The sequence below is a fragment of the Dendrobates tinctorius genome, unplaced genomic scaffold, assembly GCF_039654945.1.
Source record: "Dendrobates tinctorius isolate UK_male_01 unplaced genomic scaffold, ASM3965494v1 ptg000251l, whole genome shotgun sequence".
Lineage (NCBI taxonomy): Eukaryota > Metazoa > Chordata > Amphibia > Anura > Dendrobatidae > Dendrobates > Dendrobates tinctorius.
Window position 1 is genome coordinate 13,866,941 of NW_027361918.1, and position 15,584 is coordinate 13,882,524.

General features: G+C 44.0%; 1 long non-coding RNA gene across 1 annotated transcript in view; it reads right to left on the bottom strand.

Moving 5' to 3' along the window:
• Positions 1 to 15,584, bottom strand: part of LOC141065393 (uncharacterized) — a 250,650-nt gene that overhangs the window by 112,934 nt on the left and 122,132 nt on the right. The gene's annotated exons all lie outside the window — the stretch shown is intronic.

Below are 15,584 nucleotides of genomic sequence, written 5' to 3' on the forward strand. Positions count from 1 at the left end.
CGTTTTTTTGGTAGTGTCCACTTGTTGTACTAGTTATAATCTTCTAAAGTCAAAAAAAAAAAGTCTATATAAAGGAGGTGCCTGCCAAAACTCTGCCACTACTACACTGACAGATTGGAGAGCAGACAGTCAACAAGGAACCCATCTTCTATCAGCGAAGAATGTGAGTATATTACATTATATGCCTGTCCTTTTAAATTATGTATGTACTAATGATTTTTATTATTTTTACATGCAGTATGTCTTCAGAATCCGAGTATTCCCCATCGCGGCAGGAATTGGCGCAAGCAGACCGTGAGGTGATTATTTTCGTGCATCTGGTAAGTATATCTGCTGCTTCTCCAAATCTCTTACGTTTTTTTCTACTTTTTTAAGACATCGTCATCATCATCATCTTCTGCGGACGGGACTAGTGAGGGCGAAGAGCAGGAGCAGCGAAGCCAAGTCCCGGTGGTGATACGGAATGTATGTATCAAATGATTTGTAATGTTCTTTATTTTTTATCTTCTATTTTTACTCTTTTTTATGTTTCTTTTTTTGTAACTTTTTATTCAATTTAAATTTGATTATTCTAATGAATGTGTTTTGTCTTGGTTCCACAACGGGATGAAGACGTCTACCTGGATAATGAGCAGCTCATCAGCCTGGTCCAGGAGCGTTCGCCGTTGTGGGACAGCCGTGACCGGCTGCACAAGGACATTGTGGTGACCCGGCGGCTATGGAATGAGGTGGCCGCAGCGTTGATGGATGGCTGGGACAGCGCCACAGCATCCTCCAAAAAGGCGTTTAGTGAGTATTTCCCTGCTCTGTATTGTGCCGCAGTGACTGTTGTCCTTGATGGCACTGTTGGGTTTCGTGCTAGGTGTATTCTAGCAGGAAACCCAACAGTGTCATTGGGGTCTACAGTGACTGCTTTGAGTATTGTATTGCTACATTGTGCCGCAGTGACTGTTGTCCTTGACGGCACTGTTTGGTTTCGTGCTAGGTGTATTCTAGCAGGAAACCCAACAGTGTCATCGGGGTCTACAGTGACTGCTTTGAGTATTGTATTGCTACATTGTGCCGCAGTGACTGTTGTCCTTGACGGCACTGTTGGGTTTCGTGCTAGGTGTATTCTAGCAGGAAACCCAACAGTGTCATCGGGGTCTACAGTGACTGCTTTGAGTATTGTATTGCTACATTGTGCCGCAGTGACTGTTGTCCTTGACGGCACTGTTGGGTTTCGTGCTAGGTGTATTCTAGCAGGAAACCCAACAGTGTCATCGGGGTCTACAGTGACTGCTTTGAGTATTGTATTGCTACATTGTGCCGCAGTGACTGTTGTCCTTGACGGCACTGTTGGGTTTCGTGCTAGGTGTATTCTAGCAGGAAACCCAACAGTGTCATCGGAGTCTACAGTGACTGCTTTGAGTATTGTATTGCTACATTGTGCCGCAGTGACTGTTGTCCTTGACGGCACTGTTGGGTTTCATGCTAGGTGTATTCTAGCAGGAAACCCAACAGTGTCATCGGGGTCTACAGTGACTGCTTTGAGTATTGTATTGCTACATTGTGCCGCAGTGACTGTTGTCCTTGACGGCACTGTTGGGTTTCGTGCTAGGTGTATTCTAGCAGGAAACCCAACAGTGTCATCGGGGTCTACAGTGACTGCTTTGAGTATTGTATTGCTACATTGTGCCGCAGTGACTGTTGTCCTTGACGGCACTGTTGGGTTTCGTGCTAGGTGTATTCTAGCAGGAAACCCAACAGTGTCATCGGGGTCTACAGTGACTGCTTTGAGTATTGTATTGCTATATTGTGCCGCAGTGACTGTTGTCCTTGACGGCACTGTTTTTTTTTTAACAACAGTGGACAAAGTACGAACACGTTGGCGTTCGATCAAGGACCGCTTCAACAGTGATGTTCGTGCTGAGGGCCAGGTTCGCAGTGGAGCTGCGTCAAGGACCAGAACTAGATACCGTCACTATCACGCGTTGCAGTTCCTAAGACCGGTCCTTGCCACGAGATCGTAAGTATTATAAATTTTGGGTTTTTATTTTTATTAATCTGTGTTTTTCTAATCCACAGCTGATGCTTCTTGTAAAGGCATGGTAGTAATGATTTTCCTTTATTCCACAGCACCTGGAGCAGCACCCTGCAACCTGGCCCTGGAGCGGTCCTTCCTCGGATGTCCTCTGACCCGTCCCAGCCATCCGACAGCCAGGAAGCACCTTGCAGGTCAGCCACACACACAGCTGGTGACCAGGAAGCTGGGCCATCAGGTGTTCCCCTGTCCCAGGTCTCTGCCACTGGTTATGCGGGCACTACCCGCCAGCGGCAGAGGGCCTTGGACAGGAATGTCTTGCCCGAGTTTATGCATTTGAGCGAGGCCTTTAATTCCAGCCTCAAGTCAATGTCCGACAGAGTTGAAAGCGGTTTTGCACTCATGGAACGTGGTTTTAACCACTTTGAACACCGCTTCAATTCTGTAGAACAGCGCCTTGACCGTCTGGAGGCCGACCTCAACAGACCAGCACACCATTTTTTTAGTAAGATTGAAAAGGGCATGGCGGAACACCTTAGTCCTGAGCAACAGCTGAATGTGCTGCAGGCCTGCAACAATGCTTTCTTGCAGGCTATGCAGCATAATCGGTACAGTCAGCAGTCAGTGGTGTCATTTCCACCTGTGCCACCATTGACTCGCTTCACCTCACTACCGACTTGTGCTGCATACCACTGCACGGACACCTCTATTCAAAGCCAGGACACCCACCGTTACACCACCACAAGTCTGAGTGCAGCTGGTCACTTCACCGACACCACCATGGCAAGCGCTGCTCCTGTCTGGAGCACCACCGCCACTCCCATGCATGCGTGGAGCTCAGCCACCACTAGGCAAACATGGAACAGCCCTGCCGCTACAACAACATGTAGTAGCCCTGCCACCACCACTCTGCAAACCTGGACCATCACTGCCGCCACCAGTCCTCCTGCAAGGACGAGCACTGCCAACGAAGAGCAGCAGCAGCAGCCACCTCAGCAGCAGCAGCCACCTCAGCAGCAGCAGCAACCACCTCAGCAGCAGCCACCACAGCAGCAGCAGCAGCCACCACCGCAGCAGCCGCCACCTCAGCAGCAGCAGCAGCCACCTCAGCAGCAGCAGCCACACCAGCAGCAGCAGCCACCTCAGCAGCAGCAGCCACCTCAGCAGCAGCAGCCACACCAGCAGCAGCAGCCACCTCAGCAGCAGCCGCCACCTCAGCAGCAGCCGCCACCTCAGCAGCAGCAGCAGCCACACCAGCAGACGGGGGACCTACACTCAATATTTGCCCCTAGTTCAAGGCGAAATCTATCAAGGCGGGCATTGGGCCAAAGTCATTCCAGGCACACAAGCCTACGGCGACATGCCATTACAACTAATGTACCTGACCAGATTTCCTCTCCTCCAAGTGTTCCTAGTTTAATTCCCTTAACTGGACTACCTTCCCCCACAAGTTTTGTTGCCCCTTCCCCTCAAACACCGTCTTCAACTTCAAGTGTTGCATATTCCCTGCACACCCCCAAATTGAAACCATCTGCCCCCAAACGCCGTAAAAAATAATTTTTTGGTTTACTTTTTTTGATTAAAAATAAATTTACATTTGTGGTTCACCATTAAAAAGTTTCATTAATGTTGTTTGCGCCGCTCACACACACTGATGGGTAAATACATGTTAAAAACCAACCCAAGGCCTAGTATAGTCATATGTGAAATACCACGGCCTAGTATAGTCATACCAAGGCCTAGTGTAATAACTCTAGTTTTACCAACTTGGATCTGGTTTCATGAAAAACAAACTGTTGAAACTTGTCTAAAAAATAAGTTTCTTTCTAGTTTCACCAGTTTGTTTTTTGTGAAACAAGATGCTAGTTGTTAAAAATCGAGTTATTACAGTAGGCCTTGGTATGACTATACTAGGCCGTGGTATTTCACATATTACTATACTACTAGCCCCAAGGCCTACTATACTCATATTTGAAATACCACGGCCTAGTGTAGTCATTCCAAGGCCTAGTGTAATAACTCTAGTTTTACCAACTAGAATCTGGTTTCATGAAAAACAAACTGTTGAAACTTGTCAAGTTTCACCAGTTTGTTTTTCGTGAAACAAGATCCTAGTTGGTAAAAATCGAGTAGGCCTTGGTATGACTATACTAGGCCGTGGTATTTCACATATGACTATACTAGTAGGCCCAAGGCCTACTATACTCATATTTGAAATACCACGGCCTAGTATAGTCATTCCAAGGCCTAGTGTAATAACTTGTAAGTTGGAATGGAGCAGATTACATTCATCCACTCAATGCTGACTTGTATTCACCATTGACTTTCATTGGGGTTGGGTTTTGAGGGTTGTGTTTTGAGAAAATCACATACTTTTTTTTCAACTAGTTGCACAATTTTCTCTTGAAAAAATTTGGTTTCCTGATTCATGGCCTGCAGCTTTGCTCGTTCCAATATATTTCACGCAGACTAGCAATGCTGCATTTTAACTCGTATGTGTATTTACCTACCCAGGTGTGTGAACATCAAAAAATTCAGTTATACATGGGAAGTTTTTTATTTAATTGGAGTTTAAAAAATATAGTGCACTCAGTAATGGTATCAAATAAGGTTTTTTATTACCATAAACAAACAAAAACAATACACCATTTCATCTTGCCAGTGCACCCGTCCTACATCAGAAATAAAGTAGGCCGCAAATTGGTCCCTCATTTGGCCAACTTCAACGGATGACCTGAGAGTGTGCTGAGTGAATTCAGGCAATGGGTTAGGAGCATCATCGTCCAGTTCAAAGGTCGAGTGCTCTTTAGCCATCACAAAGTTATGTAGAACCACACAGGCCTTCACCACCTCATCGACTGTTTCAAGTTTAAGATTAATGGCCGTGCCCAGAATTCGCCATCTGGAGACAAGAATCCCAAAAGCACACTCGACAGTTCTTCTGGCCCTGGTCAGCCTGTAATTAAATATTTTTTTGGTGTGGTCCAAGTCACGGCTGGAGTAGGGTTTCAGTAAGTTTCCGCACATTTGAAAAGCCTCATCGCCAACCATTACAAAGGGCAGTGGAGCTTCGGTGTGAGGAAGAGGCCGTGGCATAGGGAAATTAAATTGGTTGCCATACAACCTCCGGCCCATGTCTGAGTTTTTAAAAGCCTGTGAGTCATTACCACGGCCAAATGCTCCAATGTCCACTGCTACAAACATACATCCGGCATCCGCAATCGCCATGAGTACTATTGAAAAGTACTTTTTGTAATTATAGTACTCAGATCCCGTTCTTTGGGGTTTGATGATCCGTATGTGTTTACCATCAACAGCTCCCAAACAGTTGGGAAAATTGCATACTGTCCAGAATTTGTCAGCAATTTCCATCCACTTTTCAGCGGTGGGCAGGGGCATAAATTCTGGACAAAGAACATTCCAGAGAGCCCGGGAGGTGTCAGCAACAATTCCAGACAAGGTAGAGATTCCAATACGGTACTGGAAGTGTAGTAAAGATAGGGTTTCTCCAGTCGCCAGGAATCTGTGAACAGACAAAGAAGTAAAATTAATATTTATGTATATTATTTTAAAAAACTATAAAATAAAATATTAGTACATTCACGAAAACTAATTACCCAAGGTTTTGAATACTAAATTTAAAAAAAAAACTTCAGACCGCACCCCTTGGTTTTTAAAACATACCGTAATGTCACCAGTAGCCGTTCCTCAGGAGGAATCGCACGACGGAGCTGTGTGTCCTGTCTCCGGATGGATTGTTGGACACGAGCAAGCAAATCCATGAAACTTTCGTGGGACATCCGGATATAATCTGTAAATTTCTCCATGTTTGACTGGAGCTCGCTGTAGAGGGTGTGGTATGCCCCACGGCTCTCCCGGAGTTCAACAATCGGATGTATCCACATACGCCGCCGTCTTCGCTGCCTCTCTCTCTTCCTTTGTTCATGGCAAGCAACTGCATATGCCTGAGCCATCGCGATGTCCAAATCCAAGTTGAAGTGAAAACTCTTCCAGCGCAGATCCATGGTCACGAGAAGAATCAAGCAAATGTGAAGAATACTGTAGACAGGGTCTATATATTAACATACCACACCCACAATGCAGTCCCATTGGTCTTGTGTGTTGTTGATTGGTTGTTTTTTCTTTTTTGTGGGGTTTTTCCAAAATCTGTATAAAAACGCAAACGCACAAAAAACGCATACAAACGCACAAAAACGCTGCGTTTTTTTCCTGCATGCGCATAAAAATGCTTGAAAAAAACGCAGCGTTTGTATGCATTTGTATGCGTTTTTTTAATGCGTTTTTTTGCGGGAAAAACGCGCTGCAAAAAGAAGCAAGTGTGAAACTAGCCTAACAGCGTGTTTCTGCCCAGTTTCGAACTGGGGACCTTTCGAGTGTTAGGCGAACATGATAACCACTACACTACAGAAACCTGCTGCGGAAGGTAACTGTGGTCATGACGAGCCATCGAGAACAAAGACTCAACGTCAAAAGCTTTAATATCAACGCCTAATGTCATGCTTCTATCCAGTTTCGAACTGGGGACCGTTCGCGTGTGAGGTGAACGTGACAACCACTACATTTCAGAAACTCCATGCAAAGCTAAAGATGTTTAAACATGCTGAAATGAACTTGAAAAAGAAAAAAACAGCCAGCCAAAGTCAAGAGGTCTTCCTCTATGTCTGAAGACAGGACAAAGTGCATTTTGCAACACAGGAACCTTTCATTTGTCAGGCTATTGGAGAAAAAGAACAAACAGGGAAACAAAACCATGCTCCACAAAACATTCTCATGCCTTTGTCCAAAAGCCAAAAAGAAAAAGCACCTAGATGCCTGCTTTCGCACCTTGATCCTATCAGGTGTTACTTGAATTAGGAACACTTAGACACTGTCAAAAACACACATGCTTGCCAAAAGCAAAAACGGGTAGAAATAATCACATTGGTAAAAGTAATGCTCATTAAACCAGCAATAGAATATGCTAACTAAGGCTAATTAAGCCAACAATATACGTTTGTGATCAAAATAAAGAAAAGCCACATGTTTCTGCCCGGGATCAAAACAGGGAACTTTCAGGAGGATGGCAAACAGGACAATCACTACACTACAGTAACCAGACAAGAGCGTTTACTGTGGTCATGGAAAGCATTAAAGATCAAGCACTCATTGTCAAAAGCGCTAGTTTGCAAGAGGAACGCTGTGTTTCTGCCCAGTTTCGAAATGGGAACCTTTCGCATGTGAGGCGAACGTAATACCCGCTACACTACAGAAACCGGATGCAAGCGCTTACTGTGGTGACAACAAGCAATCGAGATCAAGAACTGAAAGTCAAAAGCTTGGATACCAAAGGGTAACAGCGTGTTTCTGCCCAGTTTCGAACTGGGGACCTTTCGCGTGTTTGGCGAACGTGATAACTACTACACTACAGAAACCGGCTGCGGAAGGTTACTGTGGTCATGACGAGCCATCGAGAACAAAGACTCAACGTCAAAAGCTTTAATATCAACGCCTAATGTCATGCTTCTATCCAGTGTCGAACTGGGGACCGTTCGCGTGTGAGGTGAACGTGACAACCACTACACTTCAGAAACTCCATGCAAAGCTAAAGATGTTTAAACATGCTGAAATGAACTTGAAAAAAGAAAAAAACAGCCGGCCAAAGTCAAGAGGTCTTCCTCTATGTCTGAAGACAGGACAAAGTGCATTTTGCAACACAGGAACCTTTCATTTGTCAGGCTATTGGAGAAAAAGAACAAACAGGGAAACAAAACCATGCTCCACAAAACATTCTCATGCCTTTGTCCAAAAGCCAAAAAGAAAAAGCACCTAGATGCCTGCTTTCGCATATTGATCCTATCAGGTGTTTCTTGAATTAGGAACACTTTGACACTGTCAAAAACACACATGCTTGCCAAAAGCAAAAACGGGTAGAAATAATCACATTGGTAAAAGTAATGCTCATTAAACCAGCAATAGAATATGCTAACTAATGCTAATTAAGCCAACAATATACATTTGTGATCAAAATAAAGAAAAGCCACATGTTTCTGCTCGGGATCAAAACAGGGAACTTTCAGGAGGATGGTGATAGGAACTGAAGGAGTTAAATTGAGTTCTGTCTATGTTGCATTTTCTTGTTTAAAACTTATCTTTTCTGTTCCCTTGTGAACCAAGGTCAAATACTCCTGCTTTTTAGCCTACATGACTTTCTTTGTAGAAAACAAGTTGTGAAATCATTTTTTATACTGCGCATGTCTGTAAATGTTTAAATTCTTTGCTATAAAAGATGGAAGCCTAACTGATAAGCCAGAGGCGTCTTGGCAGGCATCCCGAGTGGTATTATACAGCTTGTGTCTGTGTTATCCTTCTCGACGGAGCAATCAATTAGAGACATATGGTGCCTTACACCCAAGAACATCGGTCCTTCAGAAGAAAGAGATATCTGAGGGATCCTGACAGTTTCCTGGCGCCCGAAACAGGGACCTGATATAGGCACCTCTCCAAGACTACCCGATCTACAGACCACTCCAGTTACTGATGAAATTGTGAACAGCAGACCTAAACACCTGGCCAGGTAAGAGATCAATTCTTCTCTTCTCTGCTCTTCATAATCTATCATTATAACTAAGGTCCGTATCAAGGGGAATCTAGTAGAGGAGGGGGTCGTAAAATCAGGTCCATATAAGAACTCTGAGGAAATCGGGTGTGACACGCATATGTAATTCCTGTCCGAATGAGAGGCTATTGCAGATTCTGCCTGTGTACTGCTATTTTTAGGAGAAGAACTGATGCAAATCATAACGGGTATGGTGATTGGACATTTGCAGGGACAACCCCAGACACAAACATAAAAAGTTTCATCACTTCAAGAAGGGAGAACAGTGGTGGGTATTGTTAGCATTGAATACACATGTCCCATTGAGTGACACGTTGAGAGGTCTGACATTACGGAATATAAGGCTGGGTGAACAGTTCATACTGCGCAGCCCGGACGGACATGTTTTTCACAATAGACGGTTCCGCACTAGGAATAGAGGAGGTTGTTGAGTGACTGCCTTGATTTGAAGGACTGTGGAAAGTAGACAAATAAGCTGCACAGTAGGTATTCGTTCAAAGAGTGGTGATATTGCCTAACTGGGTCATGTGACAGCGTCCTTTCTGGGAGGTCACCGCCTAATCTTAAATCAACACCCTTTATGAATAAACCTTGTGACAGATAAGAGTGTGACCGAATGAGCACAGGACCACGAAATGAGCCTGTGACAAGATATGACTGAAGAACCCCGATAAATGGATACTTTGTTTACAATCCTGTGTGTTGTGGGAGTGTTACTGTTCGGATGCTACCTAGCATATAAGTACACGAGACACGTAGTACAAGGAGGAACAGACACCCCGTTTAACCTGTTGGCACCTTAGGAAGAAGGTAACGAGGTATAGTAGAGCCTAGTCTTGAGCTTACCCAATACACCACCTAAGGCAGGGGACTAACAGGAAGAAACAAGAGAAACAGGATAGAAAGATGGGGAACAGTCAGGGAAAGACACCTGAAGAAATGGGAGGAATAGGGCTAAGTGACAGCACATGTGAAAAAGACTTGGGTATACTAATAGATCACAGACTGAATATGAGTCAACAGTGTGATGCAGCAGCAAAAAAGGCAAATGCAATTCTAGGATGTATTAACAGAAGCATACAGTCTAGATCACGTGAAGTCATTATTTCCCTCTACTCCTCTTTGGTCAGACCTCATCTGGAATATTGTGTCCAGTTTTGGGCACCACATTTTAAAAAAGACATCAACAAACTGGAGCAAGTTCAGAAAAGAGCGACCAGAATGGTGACCGGTCTGCAAACCCTGTCTTATGAGGAAAGGTTGCAGGATTTGGGAATGTTTAGTTTGCAAAAGAGAAGACTGAGAGGAGACTTAATAGCTGTCTACAAATATCTAAAGGGCTGTCACATTGTAGAAGGATCAACTTTATTCTCATTTGCACAAGGAAAGACTAGAAGCAATGGGATGAAACTGAATGGGAAGAGACACAGATTAGATATTAGAAAAAACTTTTTGACAGTTAGAGTGATCAATGAGTGGAACAGGCTGCCACGAGAAGTGGTGAGTTCTCCTTCAATGGAAGTTTTCAAACAGAGGCTGGACAGACATCTGACTGGGATGATTTAGCGAATCCTGCTTTGAGCAGGGGGTTGGACCAGATGGCCCAGGAGGTCCCTTCCAACTCTACGATTCTATGATTCTATTATTCTATGATTCTATGATTAAGAAGGAGACCGGTTATGTGATATAAATGAGGATAGATATGGAAGTAGTGCAGCAAAGAACCTGGAAAAAGTAGTAATCAAATCCAAAGTGCAAGATAGGCAGGCTGTGTGAATCCTTGTATATATGTCTATGAGAACCTCTGAATAAGATGAGAGATGAGTAATTGAGTAAAAAAAAAAAAAAAATCAGTGAATGAGCACGTATGAATGAATCATCACACATCATTTTTGTGTCAAGAGATTTGTGACCTTTCTAGTTGTGGTGGAATCCCGGACAGATGCGTTATAGATATTTCAAATCTACATCTGAGACTGAATGAATTGAGTAATGATATAGTTCGTGTTATATGTGGCATTGCATTGTAAAGTTTCCTGAATGCATTTGGCCAGAAAAAGGGCAAGGCATGGTTAATCTCATTATACAGTTATCTACCCTTACAGTGAAATCCCGTGATTTTGAGTTTCTTTGTAGAAATTGATTTTGATAAGTCTAAAGAACTACAGAATTCTGTGAAGGACGACGCTGCATTCTGACGGGAGGGGGGAAGGATGGTGCTGCGCAGTTTTTCTTCTCCCTTCGCTCTTATCTCTGCTGAGTGTGAGCTGTGCTCAAAATTCTCTGTAATTCTATCCGTAAGGTATGCGCTGAAAGATTTGTGCATTTTAAAGCAACAGTACTTAATTGAAGATTGGAAGTTAAAAGTAAGATATGGTGCCTAATTTAGAAGGGAATTGTAAGTGATTGCTTGGTCATTAATGTGTTTGAACCTGCTTCTAGTTGTGTGATTGATTTGTATAGCAAATTGTGTCAAATTACAAGAGACAGAGAAGGAAGGAAGCAGTAAAACAAGTGGGACAAATATTGAAAAAGGCAAAAATACCAGAGTGTGAATGTTTGGATGTACAAAAAGGCACAGACAAGGGAAGAAAATAGCAAGTGAATAAATGATGCTTGAGAATGTGCAGCAGTATGGAAGGTGTATTATGAATGTTTGATTGACAAAGTGTAACCAGAGACCCAGACAAAACAGATGGACTTGTAAACACTGTGGTCAGACTCAGACAAACCCAGACTGAATGTGTGACCTGTGCTACTGACCTAAGCGAATTGCACTAAATCCTATCCAGACAAGATCATAAGAATCTGACATAATAGTGTGGATAGTGGGTAGTGGGGACATTGGCCCTTGAGGAGTAAGCTGACAGTAGACATCAGACGACCAACCCCATCAGGACCTAGAAGTGTGACTAGAATAAGAAAGATGCAGGTGTATTATCCCTGGAGCCCCTCTGACCAGCTAGCTTTGCTGAAGCAGCTGCCTGACCCTGAAGACCAACCATTCCTGTTTTACAGACACATAAAGGAAGTACAGCAGACATATAAGTGTACCTGGGCAGACTTAGAGAGGTTGGTGAGTTTAAAGGCAGGTGACGCACTAGGACATATAATTAAGACACACAGATGTGACAAAGAATCAGGCTTGGGGCATGGATGATAAATCTGCACGATCTGGGGAGACGTACTGTGAGTCACTAAGACAATGGGCTGCAGTGGAACAATCAGAGCAGTCTGTACTCCTGACTAATGTGACACAGCAAAAAGGAGAGAGAGTAGAGATATACCTTGGACGGTTACAGCTGAAATGGGCAGACATGGGGTACATTTGCATAAACCCACTTGATGTTAGAATACTGGTGAATGCATTCATTGACGGTATGAACAAAGACTTACGAGACGCAGTACAGACAGCCAGACCTGAATGGAGACATGTAGATCCGAAAGACCTCCTTAAGGTAGCTAAAGAAATTGAGCAAACAAGGACAATAAAACGACCTGTCATGTATGCTGGAGCACAAGGAAAAAAGTGGAGACGTAATAGGGAAGGCATGTGAGATGACACTGACGTTTCTTTTGACAATCTATTCCCCACATGACATCCATGCCATACTCCTACAAGTTCAACCAAAACATCTGTCTATGGCCAGATAGCTCCAACTTGAGTGTGCTCTACTAATTCCTGAGTATGTCACTCCTCACAAGATGTAACGTTCTGAATCCAGCCACCCTCCTGCCTGTGGATTCAGAAAAGGGGGAATTGGTGACCGTATTGGCAAGTGAGGAAGGATACTTTGACATGACGCATGAACATGTCTGCATAGAACTGATGAGTCAGGAGACAGTTGGGTTTGCACACATTCATGAAAAACCTGTTCCTAATGCAGACTTTGAGTTTCTTTTTTGTAGATGGCCCCAGATACCACCAGGATGGACGATTCTACACTGGATATGCAGTAGTATCCTCACATGAGGTAATCCGAGCGGAACCACTCTCTCCTCACATGTCGGCGCAGGAGGCAGAGTTGAAGGCACTCACTGAGGCGTGTAGAGCCGCTGCAGGTAAAGTCGCTAATATTTTCACAGATTCGAAGCCCATTAAAAATGCAGAGCTGGTGAAACAATTGATGGAGGCATTGATGTTACCAGTCCAGGTTGGCATTGTCAAGGTAAAAGCACACACAAAGGTGACTCCGTGGAGGTAGAGGGCAATAGAAGGGCGAACGAGGCTGCTAAAATAGCACAAGGCGGCCTAGAGAGAGCAGTGGACGGTGGCGGGGAGTCAGCGTATTTCAGCCACATTGGGTCTAGATGTCCTGAAATCCCTCCAGCAAAAGGCTGCCCAAACAGAGAAGGTACACCAGGGGAGACTGGGAGCTGAGCTGAACTCAAATGGAGTATGGGAGAATAAGGATAAAATGTGCCCACCAAAGTCCCTGTTCCCAATCATGGCGCAAGCAGCACATGGCCCCAATCACACCTCAAAAAGTCACATGTGTGCCATGGTAGATGCCTTCTGGATCGCTCCTGGCTTCAGTTGCGCAGCCGCGAAACTTGTACAATCATGCCTCATCTGTGCACAGCACAACCCAGGTAAAACAGTAAAAGTCCCTAAGAAAGCGACACCTAGGCCTCTCTACCCGTTTCAGAGACGGCAGATTGACGACATACAGCTACCAAGGTAGGAGTGTATGCAAATATCCTAGTATGTGTAGATCTCTTCTCTGGATGGCCAGAGGCCTACCCGGTGAAAACGGCTACAGCTCGAGCCACTGCAAAGAAACTGGTGATGGAACTAGTACCACGAGTCGGTGTCCCTGAAACAATTGAATCAGACAGAGGTACACACTTTACTGCTGAGGTAATGCAAAATGTAATGCAAATGATAGGTGTAGAACAAGCATTTCATACACCCTACCACCCACAGAGTTCAGGGAAGGTAGAGAGAATGAACGGGACACTAAAATTGTAAATACAGAAAACCATGGAACAAACCCATAAACCATGGCCAGAGTGTCTCCCATTAGCATTATTCTCAGTAAGGTACACACCCACGGGGAAAGCTAAACTGTCACCCTTCGAGATACTGTTTGGAAGACCACCAAACACAGGGTTGTACTACCCACAGGTCTTAACACTCAATGTGGATAATTTGACAAGTTATGTAATCCAGTTGCAAAAGCATTTAACTCAAATGCATTCTCTAGTTTTCTCTTCCATTCCAGATCCAGATAGTGTGGAAGGAACTCACTGTCTGCAACCTGGTGATTACGTATATGTCAAGAAACACTCCAGAAAGACCCTTGAACCCCGATATCAGGGACCTTACCAAGTACTCCTGACAACGCCTACTTCTGTTAAGTTGGAAGGACGACCAACCTGGATCCACGCATCACATTGCAAACTAGCCACAGGAATTAACAAAGCATAAGAGTGCATAATGTTTTGGTTTAGTTTTGTTGCATTATCTGTAATAATGGTAGCTGCGTGGGACAATCTAAATTCTCCAATGTCCTTGAATAATAAGTTTATACAACATCATGAAAAATTACTGAATGATTGGTCAAATCATTTGCTGGATCTGCACACATTCACCAGTATCAGCCACTAGTATTCCGTTCCTTGTTATTCCTGTGCCACCCGAGGAATTATTTGCCTGGACCAGTTGTTCTGATACACTTGCTAATAATGCCACAAATAATGTGAAGTTATGGAACACAACTGTTGGAATACCTATTGTGGGATGGGTAGGATACCCTTGGTGGCAGGGTAACCTTTCAGGAAGTAATGCACACCTTCAATATCTGGCATATAAAGGGGGGGCTTGGGTACCCAGGAATAGAACTCGATTAACCTACCTGGGGCAAATTCCAATGTATGGCCTACAAGTTAGTTTTAATGTAACTTCCCACTCTACTGATGCCTTCAAACCAATACTGCTAGAAAGAAGGTTGCATAACATGTCCTGGGAGTATTCCAATTTATTTCCCCAGGGCAATAATGAAACTTGTTTTAATATTTCAGGTAATATACCTTGCAACGAGTCATCTGGATATGAGAAAGGAATTCCCACCTGTGGAAATCCCGATGTAGGGTATTGTAGCCCTTTAGGACAACTTCCAAATTGGTGTATGCTTCAGAATGTATCTGCGTTCATAGATCTGGTTCATAGACTGGTATTACAACATTCAGCCCTATGGGACCTACCTAGTGACATGTACTGGATATGTGGAGACAATGCATATAAATGGTTGCCAGTAGGGGTTTTAGGTTGACATCTCATTTCTGGCATGAAGGAGCGTACTCTTGTGATGACAGACGTGGCCTTAGTAACTGGGGGATGGAGAGGGTAAAAGAAGATACCTGTCTCCCTCGGGCAACCCGTCGGCCTGGGATAATACCTGGTGAATAGGGCACTATCAGCTGGCGTTGCAGGATCCAGTGTTCCAGATTGTGAAGAATAAAGATGTCAAAGGGGGAATGATAGGAACTGAAGGAGTTAAATTGAGTTCTGTCTATGTTGCATTTTCTTGTTTAAAACTTATCTTTTCTGTTCCCTTGTGAACCAAGGTCAAATACTCCTGCTTTTTAGCCTACATGACTTTCTTTGTAGAAAACAAGTTGTGAAATCATTTTTTATACTGCGCATGTCTGTAAATGTTTAAATTCTTTGCTATAAAAGATGGAAGCCTAACTGATAAGCCAGAGGCGTCTTGGCAGGCATCCCGAGTGGTATTATACAGCTTGTGTCTGTGTTATCCTTCTCGACGGAGCAATCAATTAGAGACATATGGTGCCTTACACCCAAGAACATCGGTCCTTCAGATGAAAGAGATATCTGAGGGATCCCGACAATGGCAAACAGGACAATCACTACACTACAGTAACCAGACAAGAGCGTTTACTGTGGTCATGGCAAGCATTAAAGATCAAGCACTCATTGTC